We start from the raw sequence: 17,351 nt of genomic DNA on the forward strand, positions 1-17,351 counted from the left end.
CTTGCTGAATTCAAACATCCCTTCTTCCAACTTGGGGGAACATCATATGTCAGCTATAAAACATAATTGGGAATACAATAAACTGATTAGTACCTATATTCATCATTGACACCATAAGAAAACACAATTTCTGGAAATTATTCTAGCATTGAAACAACACACACATTCATTAAGTTTAGGGCATTCTCATCATTGAGTGTTTTGGAGATCTGAAATTGGCAGATTTCAAGCAGTTTCTTGCTAGCCAAAGCATCCAGGTATTCTTTTTCCAGGTTATCATTTGGTTTGATGATTATCAGTGGCCTATTCTGTTTGATTTTAGATAAGACAAACAACTCATACCGAAATCGGATATTACCAAAAAAAAAGTTGACCAGTAAAGTATACCCGCCTCATGCATCTTCTCGTCTGTGTAACGACCCGCCTTCTACTACTAGGCTATAAGGCGAATCGCTACAGTTTAGTGCTAAACTATACTGTGCGGAAAACTGGGTAAAATAAAAATTTTACTAAACTATTGTAGTTGCCTCTGCTAAACTCCGTGAGGGTGAGACTTCATATCCCACTACCTTATAAATGTTCATAGCTATACTAAGGAGGTGGAACTAGGGTTTGGATCGGTCCCTTGAACGATCCACTGACCCCCCCACGCTAACACTGGCTGGATCGGTCTGGGGACCGATCCAGTAGAGGCTGGATCGGTCGGCAGACCGATCCAGGTATAGCTGGATCGGTCGGCAGACCGATCCAGGCACCCGAAATTCTCCTGGAGGCTACTGTATCGTGCTGGATCGGTCGGCTGACCGATCCAGGAGGATACAGTATGCTACTGTATCTCGCTGGATCGGTCGGCTGACCGATCCAGTGGCACAATTCAGCCTCTGATCGGTCTGTAGACCGATCAGAGGTCTGATTTCGAGTCTGCACTCTGATTTCCAGCAACTGGGTTGTACCAACTCCACATACCAACTAATTAATGCATCAGAAACTATTCTAACCACATGTACTAACATTCTAACGGCATAAACTAGTAATCTAACTTAACATAAGACATAGTTTAGGAATTTCATGGCAACACGCAACTAAAAGTGCCTAGAACATGGAAACCAAAACCAATAAATAAAACGCTAAAGTAAATGCTAAGGAGTCCAATGCTCAATTTGCTACGTCCCCTAAGGACCTTTGATTCCAGTTCCATGCACACACATCCTCATCTGCATTGACCTCCAGCCTCCGCTACTGGTCCACTTTTCCTTTACCTTTATCTGCAGTATAAGAAAAGTAGTATCTGTAAGCTAAAAGCTTAGTAAGAAACCATCTACCTCACAAAATCATGCATACGATGCAATTATGATTTGAAAACATGCTATTCGAAAACATAATGAACAGGCTAGCATGGCATGGCATACAATCATATAAACATGGCATACTGAGCTAATCATGGATAGCATACAAACTAATTATAAAGCCCACATAGAGAACTGAACTGAAGCATAATGCTGAGCTAAACTAAACTAAACTGAAGCTGAACTCAACTCATCTAACATAACTGATTTTGAGTTTGGAAAACTAGTACATAATAAGTGAAAATAATAAACATACTGTTGGGCCCGGCAACTGTACTTGCTGTGCGCGCATCCCTAACTAGACCCGGGTTTGCAAGTCCCGAATTTAGTAGGGTCTACTAGGTTATCTAAACCTAGCGACCAGGTTGTCTGAACCTTACTAGGATATCTGATCCCGTACAGTGCCACTGAAAATAAAATACTGCAATAGCTAATGCTGTTTTGCTGCAACTAGGTTATCTGAACCTAGGACTAGGTTATCTGAACCTAGAGGCGACTATGGGAGCCCACCCATTGGATATCTAATCCATATAAGCTGAAATAACTATTTTACTGGTTTAAATGCTTCTAATGCATTTATCTAAGCTGTTAAAATGCCTAAGTTGCATTTTAGCTGATCTAATCATTTTATCGAACGCTTGGTGTGCCTAAACCCTCCTCTCCATTAGGGAATCGCTTCTAGGCACCCAACAGCGTCTATGATCCCCAACTGAAGGAGAATAGACGTATTCGGCCCATCTAAAAGCGCTAAACTAATCCCTAATTGGCGAAGAGAGCTAAATACACCCTAGGTATCGATAAAAATTTGCATACATCCTAACTAGAGCATAAAAACTCAAGCGGAAACTATTATACTGCAGGTGAGGGGTTTCTTACCTTCTAATCGTAATTTCTTACGATTCTATTCGCTAGAACTCCGGTGGAGGTGGTCCTCTCGACGATCCGCTCACGTCTTCGCGTTCCTCTCGCGGAGGAGAGCCTCTTTCGTGTAGGAGTCGTCGCCGGAAGATGGCCCTAGGGACCTTGGGGCTTGGTGTGCCGTGCGTGAGGGAGAGGAGAGGGTGGCGTCGGCGTTGAGGGTTTGGAGAGGGAGAAGGTTGTCGAACCAAGCAAAAATAAACCAAACCCACTTAAACCTTCTATTTATATTAAGTGGTTAATTCGGCTAAACCCAACTTAAATATAATCGTTCCCCTCCTCTTTCAGCACAGCCCTGCTGGGTCAACTGGTTATGACATTGTCCCTCTAAATCATAGGTCTCGGGTTAAATCCCCGCCTAGGCCGTTTTACGCTTATATTTCTTTTTGCTACTTCCGCTACTCGGAAAATTCCGGAAAAATATCTAAAAATTCCAGAAAAATCCTAGAATATTTCTAAAATAAATTTGGGAATTTTTCGGGCTTTACAATCCCCCATACCTTATAAAAAGTTCGTCCCCGAACTTAAAACAATTCTGGGTACTTCTGTCTCATGCTGGCCTCTGTCTCCCAAGTCGCCTCTGCTGCTGTGTGATTTTGCCAGCTGACTTTAACTAATGGTACTTCCTTGTTCCGTAATTTCTTTACTGCTCGGTCTATTATCTGAATAGGCCGACTGTCATAGCTAAGATCATCACGGACCTGTACCAACTGGGGCTCAATCACCTGGGTGGCGTCTGGAATATGCTTCTTCAGCATGGAGACATGGAATACGTTGTGGACCGCTGACATCTCCTGAGGTAGCTCTAGCTCATATGCTACCTTGCCCACTCTCTTCGTGATAAGGTATGGTCCCACATATCTGGGAGCTAGCTTGCCCTTCTTCCCGATGACTCCTTCATGGGAGCTACTCGAGGAAAAGCTGATCCCAATCTGAGAACTCTAGGGGTGGGTGTGTCAGGCATAGCTCTTCCGACGGCTCTGTCTTGTCTCTATCCTCTGGCGAATCTTCTGTGCTGTGGTAGCTGCTACTAGATCTGTCTGAAGTTCTAGTGTTCACCACTCTCATACCAGCAGATTGGTGATCTGCACCTCCGCCCATAGAGTGCCTCATAAGGTGCCATGCCGATAGTGGCCTGATAAGTTGTTGTATGCAAATTCTGCTAGACTCGGATATTTGCACCAACTTCCTTGAAATCTAGGGCACAAGCTCGGAGCATATCTTGATACCTGATTTACTCGCTCCGTCGACCATCCTGTCGAGGATGGAAAGGCATCTTGAATTTTAACTGTGCCCATAGGCGATGAACACACTTCGGAAGTGTGATGTAAATCATTTGTCTGCTGAAATGATGGTTCGTGGGACTCCATGTAGTCGACGATCTCCTGAAGATACAACTGAGCTAGCTTCTCCATGGGGCAGGATATCTTGATAGCTAGAAAGTGGGCTGATTTAGTCAACTGTCAACTATTACCCGGATGGCATCAAAACCATTTGTGGTTCGGGTAGCCCCACTATGAAGTCCATCGAGATATCCTCCCACTTCCATTCGGAATCTGTATAGGCTGCAGAACTCCTCACAGTCGTGATGTTCGCCTTGACCCTCGGCAGGTGAGGCGGATGCTAACATATCTGGCGATGTCTCGCTTCATCCGGGCCACCAAAAACGCTTCTTGGTCTTGATACATTTTGGTGGAACCTGGATGCATCGCATAGGAGTTCTGTGAGCCTCATCTAAAATCTGTCTCCGTAGCTCCTCCCGATGGAACACAGTCATGCCGCCTACCCCACTGTCGGACACTCAATTCTCCACTTTCTGATTCGCTAGCCCTTGCTTGATTTTCTGAATCTGGATCCCGATCCTGAGCTGACTGAATATCACCAAGCAAGGTAGACTCTAAGGTCATAGTAGAGGCGTCCCACGATGAGCTCGAGACCGAAATCCACGATCTCGTAGCGGCGACATGGCTGTAAGAGATAATAAGGTAGCACTGGATTTTCTGCTAAGTGCGTCGGCTACCTTATTGGCTTTCCCTAGATGGTAGAGGATGTCTACGTCATAGTCTTTGACCAGCTCAAGCCATCTTTGCTGTCGCATATTCAGATCCTTCTGAGTGAAGAAGTACTTCAGACTCTGATGATCTGTATACACTCTGCACTGAACTCCATATAAGTAATGTCTCCAAATTTTGAGAGAAAAAACGATTGCTGCAAGCTCAAGGTCATGAGTAGGGTAATTCTTCTCATAATCCTTGAGTTGTCTGGAGGCATAGGCGATCACCTTGCCTTTTGCATCAGTCTTGCTCCTAGTCCCAACTTAGAGGCATCACTATAGATGTCAAAGCTGTCGGTGTCGGCTGGTAGAGCCAAAATAGAGCACTGGTCAATCTCCTTTAGCTCACTGAAGCTGTTCTCACAGTCCTCCGTCCACTGGAATTTCCTGTTCTTCCTGGTAAGAGCTGTCAGTGGGGAGGCTATCCTGGAGAAATCCTCTACAAACTTCCTGTAATATCCTGCTAATCCCAGAAAGCTCCTGATTTCACTGGCGTTCTTCGGCTGCTTCCAGTTACTTACTGCTTCTATCTTGCTGGGATCCACCATAATACCATCCTTTGAGATGATGTGACCCAGAAAGGACACCTGATCTAGCCAAAATTCGCATTTCGTGAACTTGGCGTAAAGCTGGTTCTGCTGAAGTGTCTGCAATACTAGTTTCAGGTGCTCTGCATGTTCTTCCTGAGTTCCTGAGTAGATAAGAATGTCATCGATAAACACAATAACAAACTTATCTAAATACTCCCTGAATACTCTGTTCATGAGATCCATGAATGTAGCTGGAGCATTGGTCACGCCAAAGGGCATGACCACGAACTCGTAGTGTCCGTATCTGGTTCTGAATGCTGTCTTCGGTATATCCCCTTCTTTAACCTTTACTTGATGATAACCTGATCTGAGATCTACCTTAGAGAACACTGATGCCCCCTTCAGTTGATCGAATAGGTCATCTATTCTGGGAAGAGGATACCTGTTTTTGATTGTGACCTGGTTCAGTGATCTGTAGTCTATGCACAGTCGCATGCTTCCATCCTTCTTCTTCACGAACAACACAGGCGCTCCCCATGGTGAGTGACTCGGGCGTATGAAACCCTTGTCAAGCAGCTCCTGTATTTGCTCCTGAAGTTCCTTCAGTTCTGCTGGAGCCATGCGGTATGGTGCCTTGGAAATTGGATTTGTGCCGGGAATAAGCTCTATCTCAAATTCAATCTCCCTGTCTGGTGCTAAGCCTGGTAGCTCTTCAGGGAAGACTGCTGGGTAGTCACAAACGACTCGGACCTCTGCTAGCTGTTGGTCCCTGTGCTAGGAATCCTGTGCATCCTGAATCCATTAACCTCGTGCCTTCATAGTTGAGAGAAACCTCTTGGCCTTTCTCCTTGGTTCCCCGACGAAAGCGTGCTTCCGCTTGGTTGGAACGTGATTTTCGCTTACTGACTCGATAGAGGCACCGTTTGACCAAAAGTCCATTCAAGATAATGTCATAGTCGGTCATTTCTAGCACTATCGATCGCAAAGAGCTCACATGCGCTATAATGACCGACCGCCTGAGCCGGTCGTGGGCGCCATGATCTCTCCGAAGGTAGCGTCGTCGAGTATCTCCGAGGTACCTCTAATTTTTCGGAGAACATCCTGGCTATATATGAATGGGTTGCCCGATATCAAATAAGACAGTAGCACTATCTTTGAAAATGCTAATCGACCTGTGACAACCGTCGAGGCATTGGCTACGTCCTCTCTGGTGAGTGCGTAGATCCTCGCATTCGCTAAAGCCGGAGGGCTTCTAATCTGCCCTGACTGATCAGTGGACCTGCATACTGGATCTGCTGTGGCTGAGGAAGACCGGTCTTGTTCGGGCACTGCTTGGCCATGTGTCCTTCTTGTCCACATTCAAAGCATCCTCGTGTGCCCTTACGACAAACTCCAAGATGGAATTTCCCACAAGTAGCACACTTTGGATATCTGGGCTGCTTGCTGGCTGGTCCTCCTTTTGGGTAACCTCCTGATTTGCGCTTGTTGCTGGAGTTCCCTTTCCGGTTAGAGCCGTGAGAGCTATGGCCCTGCTGTTTCCGAGTGCATGAGCCTCCTTGACCTTTAGCTTCTGTGAGGACTTGCTCCTGCTGCTGATTAGCCCTGAGGGTGGCTATCTCCTGCTGCTGTTCAGCTAGCTGCTGCTGTAACTGAGCCACTAATGCTGTAAGATCTGGAGGAGGCACTGAACTGCCTGCCTCTTGCTGGGGCTCACTGGCTAGTGCCCTTCTAGATGGGCGTCCTCGTGCCATTTCTAATGACATAAGGAACATATGTATAACTAATACTATCACGGTTATATAGTTTCTGATATCATGTTTAACCTATCACATACTAACGAGCAATAAGCATATAACATGAACTGTAACTATAAGCAAGAAACATATAACATGAACTGTAGCTATAAACAAGAACATTAAGGAGAGTAGAGGTATCCTTACTTGGAAGCTGCAGGTGCAATGCTGATGTGTGTGTAGGAAGTATGGAACACTGCTCTGATACCACTCTGTAACGACCCGCCTTCTACTACTAGGCTATAAGGCGAATCGCTACAGTTTAGTGCTAAACTATACTGTGCGGAAAACTGGGTAAAATAAAAATTTTACTAAACTATTGTAGTTGCCTCTGCTAAACTCCGTGAGGGTGAGACTTCATATCCCACTACCTTATAAATGTTCATAGCTATACTAAGGAGGTGGAACTAGGGTTTGGATCGGTCCCTTGAACGATCCACTGACCCCCCACGCTAACACTGGCTGGATCGGTCGGCAGACCGATCCAGGTATAGCTGGATCGGTCGGCAGACCGATCCAGGCACCCGAAATTCTCCTGGAGGCTACTGTATCGTGCTGGATCGGTCGGCTGACCGATCCAGGAGGATACAGTATGCTACTGTATCTCGCTGGATCGGTCGGCTGACCGATCCAGTGGCACAATTCAGCCTCTGATCGGTCTGTAGACCGATCAGAGGTCTGATTTCGAGTCTGCACTCTGATTTCCAGCAACTGGGTTGTACCAACTCCACATACCAACTAATTAATGCATCAGAAACTATTCTAACCACATGTACTAACATTCTAACGGCATAAACTAGTAATCTAACTTAACATAAGACATAGTTTAGGAATTTCATGGCAACACGCAACTAAAAGTGCCTAGAACATGGAAACCAAAACCAATAAATAAAACGCTAAAGTAAATGCTAAGGAGTCCAATGCTCAATTTGCTACGTCCCCTAAGGACCTTTGATTCCAGTTCCATGCACACACATCCTCATCTGCATTGACCTCCAGCCTCCGCTACTGGTCCACTTTTCCTTTACCTTTATCTGCAGTATAAGAAAAGTAGTATCTGTAAGCTAAAAGCTTAGTAAGAAACCATCTACCTCACAAAATCATGCATACGATGCAATTATGATTTGAAAACATGCTATTCGAAAACATAATGAACAGGCTAGCATGGCATGGCATACAATCATATAAACATGGCATACTGAGCTAATCATGGATAGCATACAAACTAATTATAAAGCCCACATAGAGAACTGAACTGAAGCATAATGCTGAGCTAAACTAAACTAAACTGAAGCTGAACTCAACTCATCTAACATAACTGATTTTGAGTTTGGAAAACTAGTACATAATAAGTGAAAATAATAAACATACTGTTGGGCCCGGCCGCATCCCTAACTAGACCCGGGTTTGCAAGTCCCGAATTTAGTAGGGTCTACTAGGTTATCTAAACCTAGCGACCAGGTTGTCTGAACCTTACTAGGATATCTGATCCCGTACAGTGCCACTGAAAATAAAATACTGCAATAGCTAATGCTGTTTTGCTGCAACTAGGTTATCTGAACCTAGGACTAGGTTATCTGAACCTAGAGGCAACTATGGGAGCCCACCCATTGGATATCTAATCCATATAAGCTGAAATAACTATTTTACTGGTTTAAATGCTTCTAATGCATTTATCTAAGCTGTTAAAATGCCTAAGTTGCATTTTAGCTGATCTAATCATTTTATCGAACGCTTGGTGTGCCTAAACCCTCCTCTCCATTAGGGAATCGCTTCTAGGCACCCAACAGCGTCTATGATCCCCAACTGAAGGAGAATAGACGTATTCGGCCCATCTAAAAGCGCTAAACTAATCCCTAATTGGCGAAGAGAGCTAAATACACCCTAGGTATCGATAAAAATTTGCATACATCCTAACTAGAGCATAAAAACTCAAGCGGAAACTATTATACTGCAGGTGAGGGGTTTCTTACCTTCTAATCGTAATTTCTTACGATTCTATTCGCTAGAACTCCGGTGGAGGTGGTCCTCTCGACGATCCGCTCACGTCTTCGCGTTCCTCTCGCGGAGGAGAGCCTCTTTCGTGTAGGAGTCGTCGCCGGAAGATGGCCCTAGGGACCTTGGGGCTTGGTGTGCCGTGCGTGAGGGAGAGGAGAGGGTGGCGTCGGCGTTGAGGGTTTGGAGAGGGAGAAGGTTGTCGAACCAAGCAAAAATAAACCAAACCCACTTAAACCTTCTATTTATATTAAGTGGTTAATTCGGCTAAACCCAACTTAAATATAATCGTTCCCCTCCTCTTTCAGCACAGCCCTGCTGGGTCAACTGGTTATGACATTGTCCCTCTAAATCATAGGTCTCGGGTTAAATCCCTGCCTAGGCCGTTTTACGCTTATATTTCTTTTTGCTACTTCCGCTACTCGAAAAATTCCGGAAAAATATCTAAAAATTCCAGAAAAATCCTAGAATATTTCTAAAATAAATTTGGGAATTTTTCGGGCTTTACAGTCTGGCCCATTGACAGAAGAGTACTACAAGATACGCAAGTATCTTTATTCGCAATTCTACTTGTTGTAGAGTTCAAATAAAAGAAAAAAAATCTTTCTGTAGAATTAATTATTTAAGATAATTTAACAATTTCTTTGATCTTCTGTTTGGCCAGACGAGAACAGATTCTGTAACTGGATGGAAAAACATCCATCTATAAACACACAGAGGGAATGAGCAAAATTAGCTTAGCAGTTAAGGCAATACATGAGATTTTCATTAGAAAACTATCAGGGAGAACAACAGGCAATTCCTACTGAAGCATACGAAGCTGAAAGAAAGGAAGCAGAACTTTGTGAAATTTAAGAACCTTCAACTGAACTATCTAAACCTGAAATGAATGCAGCAGAGCAACTTGAAATAGAAAGCCAATCTTTAACTTGTATATATAAAAATCATACTGTTGAATGCTGGAGTAGCAAGAACAGCAGGCAATTCATACTGTTTTACTATCTTTAACTCATCTTTTCATGCATGCCATGATATGACAATTAAATTTTGCCACATGATAATTGACCAGAATTTCTTTAACTTACTTACATTAACTGATTCCCATATCAATTCTTTAACTTCATTTGGAACTTGTTTCCACGTCTTGTAAGATATCATGACCTTTTCTCAAGCAAGCAAGCCAATGTAACTTTGCATTGCAATAGCAGCTTCTCCTACTGGCTGTCCAAGTTTATTAAATCTTACCTCCTTTCGAATTCCTTGAACCCTTTGTTTAGTAAGCTTATCCAGATGGGTATGACCTCTAGATGTTCTTGTTGTTTCAGTGTCTATAGATTCCAGCATTGTCTCAACTTGTAAACCGTTGTTAGTGGATGTAGATGCAATTTTTTCTTTGCCCTTCCCAATCGTTGCAGGTTGTCCTATTCGCTTGCTTGAAGCATGAATTGTGTCATCACCATCAGATTTGATTTTAAGCTTTTCAAAGGATGCCATAGAGCTCAAATTTAATCTATTGATAAAAAAGTGAAACAACATATCAATATTTAAAAAAAAATACACAATAAGAAATTCACCTACAAATGAAAATCAACATACATAGATAAAAATTTGAAATACCATAATGTGCACAAAATCATATTCAAAAACAAGATACATATCAATATTGTCTACAAACATATCTTCAAAAGAAAAATATAATTGGTTAAACATTTTCAACCCAAGTCCCATCACAATCTTCACGAAGGCATTGGGGTTCATTGTCATCTACTCCGTAAGCATCCATTAATGGTAACTCTCTGATAGTGGACTATAGTGTCTTCCAATTCATCCCCATTTGCGTATTCAAATGACTCTCTAGTTGGAGTTGCAAGTACAATACTCCATACAGGATCTTCAGGATCTTCAATATAAAATACTTGCTTCGCTTGACTTCCCAAGATAAAAGAATCTGATTTGAATCCAATTCGTTTCAAATTTACCAATGTGAAACCAAGATCATCTACTTTTATACCATTATTACTCTCCACCCAATTACATTTGAACATTGGAATTTGAAATTTGTGGTAATCAAGTAACCATATTTCTTCAATAACTCTATAAAAAATCATGTCCGACACAATTGGATTTTTATCCTTTGCACTGGCAACTTGCATTGTCTTTGCGACTAAGCTTACTCCAGAATTTTAGCAACTCGTACATCATCACGTTCTTTCGTAGCATAAGTAATCCCATCAATCAAATAACTAGAATACTTTAACACTTTCTTGCTAGGTCCATGCGCTATCCACTTTAATCTTTCAGATATTTGAAGGGCCGAATGGTCAACCGCATGTTCAACCTACAGTTAACAATATAATAAAATTTAAATTTTTGCGTAAGATACCAAGAGTTGTATGTATGCTAATACATAGTAGTTTTGGAACGTACAATATCACGCAACCAGTTAATAAATGTTCGGTTATGCTCATCTTGTAGTCACTTTTTGTACTTAGATTTTTGAGGAAATCTTGCTCTCAACTCCACCATGTGTGCCCTAATAGAATTATTTTAAATAAATAAACCAATAGAATGAATTCAAATTGCATAAAAGTATAGATAAGTTAGAGAACATACTCGATATAAGGATCAATCTCATCATCATTCGTCAATATGTAACGATGTGCTTGTTGCAACTCATCATGCCTAGCGGAGTGCACTATTGCACCCGATAAAGGCTTAGTACGTTCTACTTTGTGATGACTTGATGGTATCCCAATTGTGTGGACATTAGATAGATAGTTTGAGCAAAATTCGACAGCCTCTTTAGCAATATAACATTCGGCTATACACCCTTCAGGCCGATTGTGATTGCGCACATAACCTTTCAAAATCTTCATGTATCTTTCAAATGGGTACATGTGTCTATACCAAACGGGTCCGCACAATTCGACCTCTCGCACGAGATAAACAGTTAAATGAATCATTATATCAAAAAATGAAGGAGGGAAATACTTTTCAAGCAAACACAATATCATTATAATCTCTCTTTGCAAGTCATCCATCTTTAAAACGTCTATTACTTTACTATATAACGCATTGAAGAAGAAACACAACCGAGTGATAGTATCACTGAAATGTTTTGGCAAGACACCACGAATAACCACTGGAAGCAATTGTTGCATTAAAGTGTGATAGTCATGTGACTTAAGGCCAACAAGTTTCAAATCCTTCATCGACACAAGGTTTTTAACATTAGATGAGTAACCTTCAGGGACCTTTATTCCTGACAAAGAATTGCAAATACTTCTTTTCTCAGCTTTACTTAGAGTGTAACAGGTAGCTGGCAGAAACGTTCTTTTCTCCCCAATCCTTGGTGCCAGTTAAGTTCTTAAATTCATTTCCATAAGGTCTAATCTTGCTGCGACTCCATCCTTTGTTTTTCCTGGAATGTCAAATAATGTACCGATGAGACTTTCATAGACATTTTTTTCAATGTGCATCACATCAAGAACATGTCGAACATGTAGCTCTTTCCAATATTCAAGTTCAAAGAATATTGATTTCTTTTTCCAACATGTTTCTCCATCATTCCTCTTTGATGATAGCTTTCCGCTGATTTTTCCCAACTGATAATTAATTCTTTCAACTCTTTCCAAAACTTCATGGCCACTCAATGGCTTTGGTGCAAGGTTAAATTCTTGATTCCCATTAACTGCCTTCTTTTGCCTTCGATAAGGAAGACATAAAGGTAGAAACCTTCTATGGCTTGTATATGACATTTTTCTACAATGCTTCAACCTTGTTGAATAAGTTTTTTCTACACAAATAGGGCATGCATGATATCCCTTCACAACACATCCTGACATGTTCTCATATGCAGGAAAATCATTGATTGTCCATAGCAGAACAGCTTTAAGAGAGAAACTTTCTTCTCGATATGCATCATATGTTTCGACACCTTTATCTCATAAACATTTTAAATCATCAATCAGAGGTGCTAAGTAAACATCAATATCATTTCCTAGTTGTCTAGGACCAGATATCAACAAAGTGAGCATAATAAATTTTCTCTTCATACACAACCATGGTGGAAGGTTGTATGTGATCATTAAAACTGACCAACAACTATATGTAGAACTCAACAAACTGTGGGGATTAATCTCGTCTGCTGATATAGCCAATCTCAGATTTCTGGGCTTAGAAGCAAAATCAGGCCACATGCGATCAACTAATTTCCAAGAAGGTGCGTCAACTGGATGACGTAAGTATCCATCATGAATTCTTTTATCAGTATGCCAGGTTAACTCCTTGGATATCGCCATATTCCGAAATATTCTTTGAAATCTTGGCATGGGTGGGAAATACCACAAGACATTTGTAGGAACTCCTTTTATCTTGGATTTGTTGCTCAACTTCCACCTTGATGTCCCGCAAGTAGGGCAATTGGAAAAATCTTCGTATTCCTTCCGGTATAAGATACAATCATTAGGACAAGCATGAATTTTCACGTAATCCATCCCTAATGCACGTAAGCTTTTCTTTGCGTCATACAAAGATAAAGGTAATTCATTGTTATCTAGAAGCATTTCTCCTAACAAAATAAGTAAATCGGTAAAACTTTTATCACTCCAACTATATTTTGCCTTCAAGTTAAATAATTTCACAACTGCAGATAACTTTGTGAATTTTGTGCATCCAGGATATAAACATTTCTCGGCATCTTCAAGTAGCTTATTGAACTCGCTTGGATTCTCAGCATAACTATCATATACAACTTGCACCATATCTATAGGCTCCTCGGCAAAATATTTGTATTCATCTTGCCCCACGCGATCATTACTGTTCATTGAGTTTTCTGTCATAGTTCTTTCCCCATGCCATATCCATGTATGATATGTCAAATCTATACCATTACAATACAAATGTGCCCTTATAGTTTCAACATTTTTCTTCTTTATGTTACCACATCTTGCACATGGGCAAGGTATTGCATTAGGATCATTAGTGTTTTCCAGTGCAAATTGCAAGAAAGACTCTACTCCAATATCATATTCACTAGATAGTATATCCTTTGATATCCATTCTTTGTCCATTCTTGTTATAAGTACTAATCAGCTAGAAATGAGATAACACCTACCTTCAAAACAATTGTACAGTATACAACAAGATCTTAACACAATGAACAAGAAACATAAGATATTCTTAGCATACAATCTATACAATCAAGTAACTAAATTATTAAAATAAGTGAATGTGCTAATAAGAGAAAAACTATCTATGGATGTGAAGAAAGGGAAGGGTTTAGGGCAAAAACGTGAAGGGTTCAAAACCACCTTAGATGAAAAAATATTTGAAATAAACTAAAACGTGAACTCTAGCTCAAAGATAGGACTATTAATGAATACCAAAAGCAGATTAAAAATTTGTCAAGCAAGCAAGCATATTGAAAAACTTGAGGCAACTATTGTTTCATTGAAGAATAAAGAAACAGGAAGCTAGTCTGCAGGCAACTATGAGAAACTTGAGGTAACAATTTGTCAATTAACATTCAATATATGGTGAAATCCTCTAATATTCAGCATATTGAGAAACTACAAGAGGAAGCTATTCTACAAGCTAGGAGGTTGTCTAGTGCCACTGAAACTATTACATAGATTGCTTGACACTTTTAATTTTCCAATATCATACTGATATTATTTTACATTCATAGATGACCAAAATCTTGTGCCTATCATGTTTGAATAACATCTAGTGTAGGTATATAAGAGAAAATCATTGACAAGAAAAACAAGCTCATGACACATCTTGAAATAAAAGAATATAATGGAAATTCAGTGGAAACCCTGAAGGAAGCTAGGCAGGAACCATGCTCAAAGAAAGAGTCATCCATGTCTCAGAAATTTGTATTTGGGATGGTAGTTGATGAAGATACAGATGAAATTGGAGGAAACTTAATGAACTGAAAAGAAATTGGAGTTATGCTATATGAAGAACACAATAATGCAAAAGCAGGCGGTGCTTTCTCACAAGATTGCAATGAATTCAGGGGAAATCAACTACCAGGTGAAGACCATAAGTATGATGAGATGCCATAGGCAGTTCATGATCCTTGTTTGCTGGAAAAATCTATGAAGCAAACAATGCTGCAAGGAGACAAGGAAGTTAGCAGAAATGAAAAGATTGAAAGGATCCTTGCAAACCCAGCAAATCCAGATGTTTCAGCTAGCAGTGACATTTTAAACATAGATTCAGATGCCAGGGGAAGCCTTCTCTTCAAAGATTTGGATGCCCACCCAGAAAATGATGATGATTTAGAATTACAATTGGCTAAAGATGCTGCACATATTGACAATGTTGGGCCCTCAAAGTTTACTTCAAACTTTAAGAAGACAGAAGATAATGAAAGTGGAAGAATGGAAAAAGATATATGTAATACATGGCACGTAGGTTGTAGGAAAGATATGTGGTTCATGATGCTTCTGATGGTGTGTTCTTTGGCAGTGTGGTTTCAAGGAAATGATATACAATTGACTAAAAGAGAACAAGACACTTTTATGCCTCCGAGAAAAGCGCAAAGAAGAGAGAAAAGCGTTCGGGAGCTATGATTCTTCACCAGATTAGAAGAAGAAAAACGCACCTCGGTACAAAATGAGCCACAGCGATCGCGAACTTGTGACCGGCGTGGACTGGAAGGAGAGAAGATGGCGGTCGCCGTCGGGGAGAAGATCGCGATTAGGGTTAGCCCGGGTTTTTGGTGGCGGTGCGCGCGATGTGGTAAAAAGAAAACGAAATTAATAAAGGGATATAAATCCATCCATCTTAAAATAGACCATAAATTTTATCTTAGAGATAAACATTAAGGGATATAAATTTCACTTCATCAATGAAAATAGGAAAATAACTATGTTGATTAAAACTAATAGACAACATAGTTTCAACATAGTTTTAAACAACACTAATAGACAACGGTTTATTAAAACTGTTGTCGTATGCCAAATAAAGATATCTCATAGACAACAATGTTTAAAAAACCGTTGTCTTATGTATGTCAAAGACAACGGTTTTTTAAACATTGTAGTCTTTTTTAAAAAAACACGACTAACAACAACAGTTTTCAACAAAACCGTTGTTAAATAACAAAAAGACAACAGTTTCTCAAAAAACTGTTGTCTTTTAGGTGTGGTTAAATCTATAATTTCTTGTAGTGTTTGTTTTCAATGGACATACCAATGCATTCAACAGATTTTCATCAAAGTCAATGCATATATATAAATATATATATACACAATGCATACAAGTGTTTATGAATGTATCTTCTATGGAGATTATTCATAAAAAGTAAAAAGAACGAACGATGCATTATAAATATCATCACAGACTGTCTCGCAAGGGTTACATCGGTTTAGAGGCTGAATTTGTAAGCTTCGAAGCATTGTATTTGTCATTTTCAGGCAAGTATTTAATCTTATGTAACTAATCATTTTTGGAATTATAGAGGGAGAAAAAATTAATTGCTGAAAATGAGGAAGTTGATAGATCAATACTTTGGCATAAAGCTCGCGAGGACAAATCTGGCAACATAACAAATATGGAGATAGCAGAAGTCGCTGAAAAATTGTAAATATTTTTTTTATCTAATTTTCATATTGCCTTGCTAAATAATATTGGAATTTTTGGATTGATTTGTTACAATCCCATATTGTAGGATGACTTGTTGGAAAAGAAAGTCAAAGGAGAGTTTAAATCTTTTGGGATGAATGATGTGTTAACCACTGCCTTAGGAAATCGATAACACTATGGATGGGTTAGAGGTGTGGGAGGATGTGTAAAACCCCAACTCTACTTTAAAACTGCAAGAAAGAATAGGGAATCATTCCCAAAGGATTTGATCGATAACTTCAAAGAACAATCAGAGGAGAATAAGAGCTTGAAGGCTGAAGTAGAGAAATTGAAGGCTCAACTTGCTCAGGTCATTGATAATCAAACTTGTGAGGTTGTGATATCGAACAAGTCCTCAAGCATGAACGACCCAAAATGGAAAGATGATGTGGAGGTTTATGAATGTGGCACTACAAACTTGGAGGTCTATAATTCTCAATTTTATGTCAAATTGATTTTTCTTTCAAATTCAGATATTTATATACAATTTCTTATTCTTCTTAAAGGGAAAAAATGTAACTTGGCTATGAAGCAACGTGAAAATGTGGTGGCATACGGTACAATACTATCAGAAGGAGGCCCAAATATATTGATTCATCATGTTCCACTTGGGGAAGGGAATTTCAAGTTATCTATTAATGTTGTGTTAGATGGAGCAGAGCTTCCAATTTTCCAATTTGGTATGGACCAACACTTGTCAATGATGCTGTTGGAACAATTATTACTTGGCCTAAGGAGTTGGTAATGTTACCAACGAAGAAGGTACTTTCAATTTTCTTGAAAAGTTGGTATTTGAAAAAAACCTCAATCATTTGAATACTCATAAGAATGTTTTAAATTATTGTAGAAAAATGTGTAACATCAATTATTTTCTCCTTCGGATATTCGTGGTCATCAGGACAAGTACAAGGAAATTGAAAAAACATTGCCGATGGCATGCAAGTATATCTACTCATATGTTATTAGATTGATGCATGAAGATGAGAGTATACACATAGAATTTGATGAAGCTATGTTTGGATGTCCTAAAAGTGTATGGTTGCTAAGAGAAGATATCTTACGCTTTATGGAGATGAAA

The sequence above is a fragment of the Zingiber officinale genome, chromosome 9A, assembly GCF_018446385.1.
Source record: "Zingiber officinale cultivar Zhangliang chromosome 9A, Zo_v1.1, whole genome shotgun sequence".
Taxonomy (NCBI): domain Eukaryota; kingdom Viridiplantae; phylum Streptophyta; class Magnoliopsida; order Zingiberales; family Zingiberaceae; genus Zingiber; species Zingiber officinale.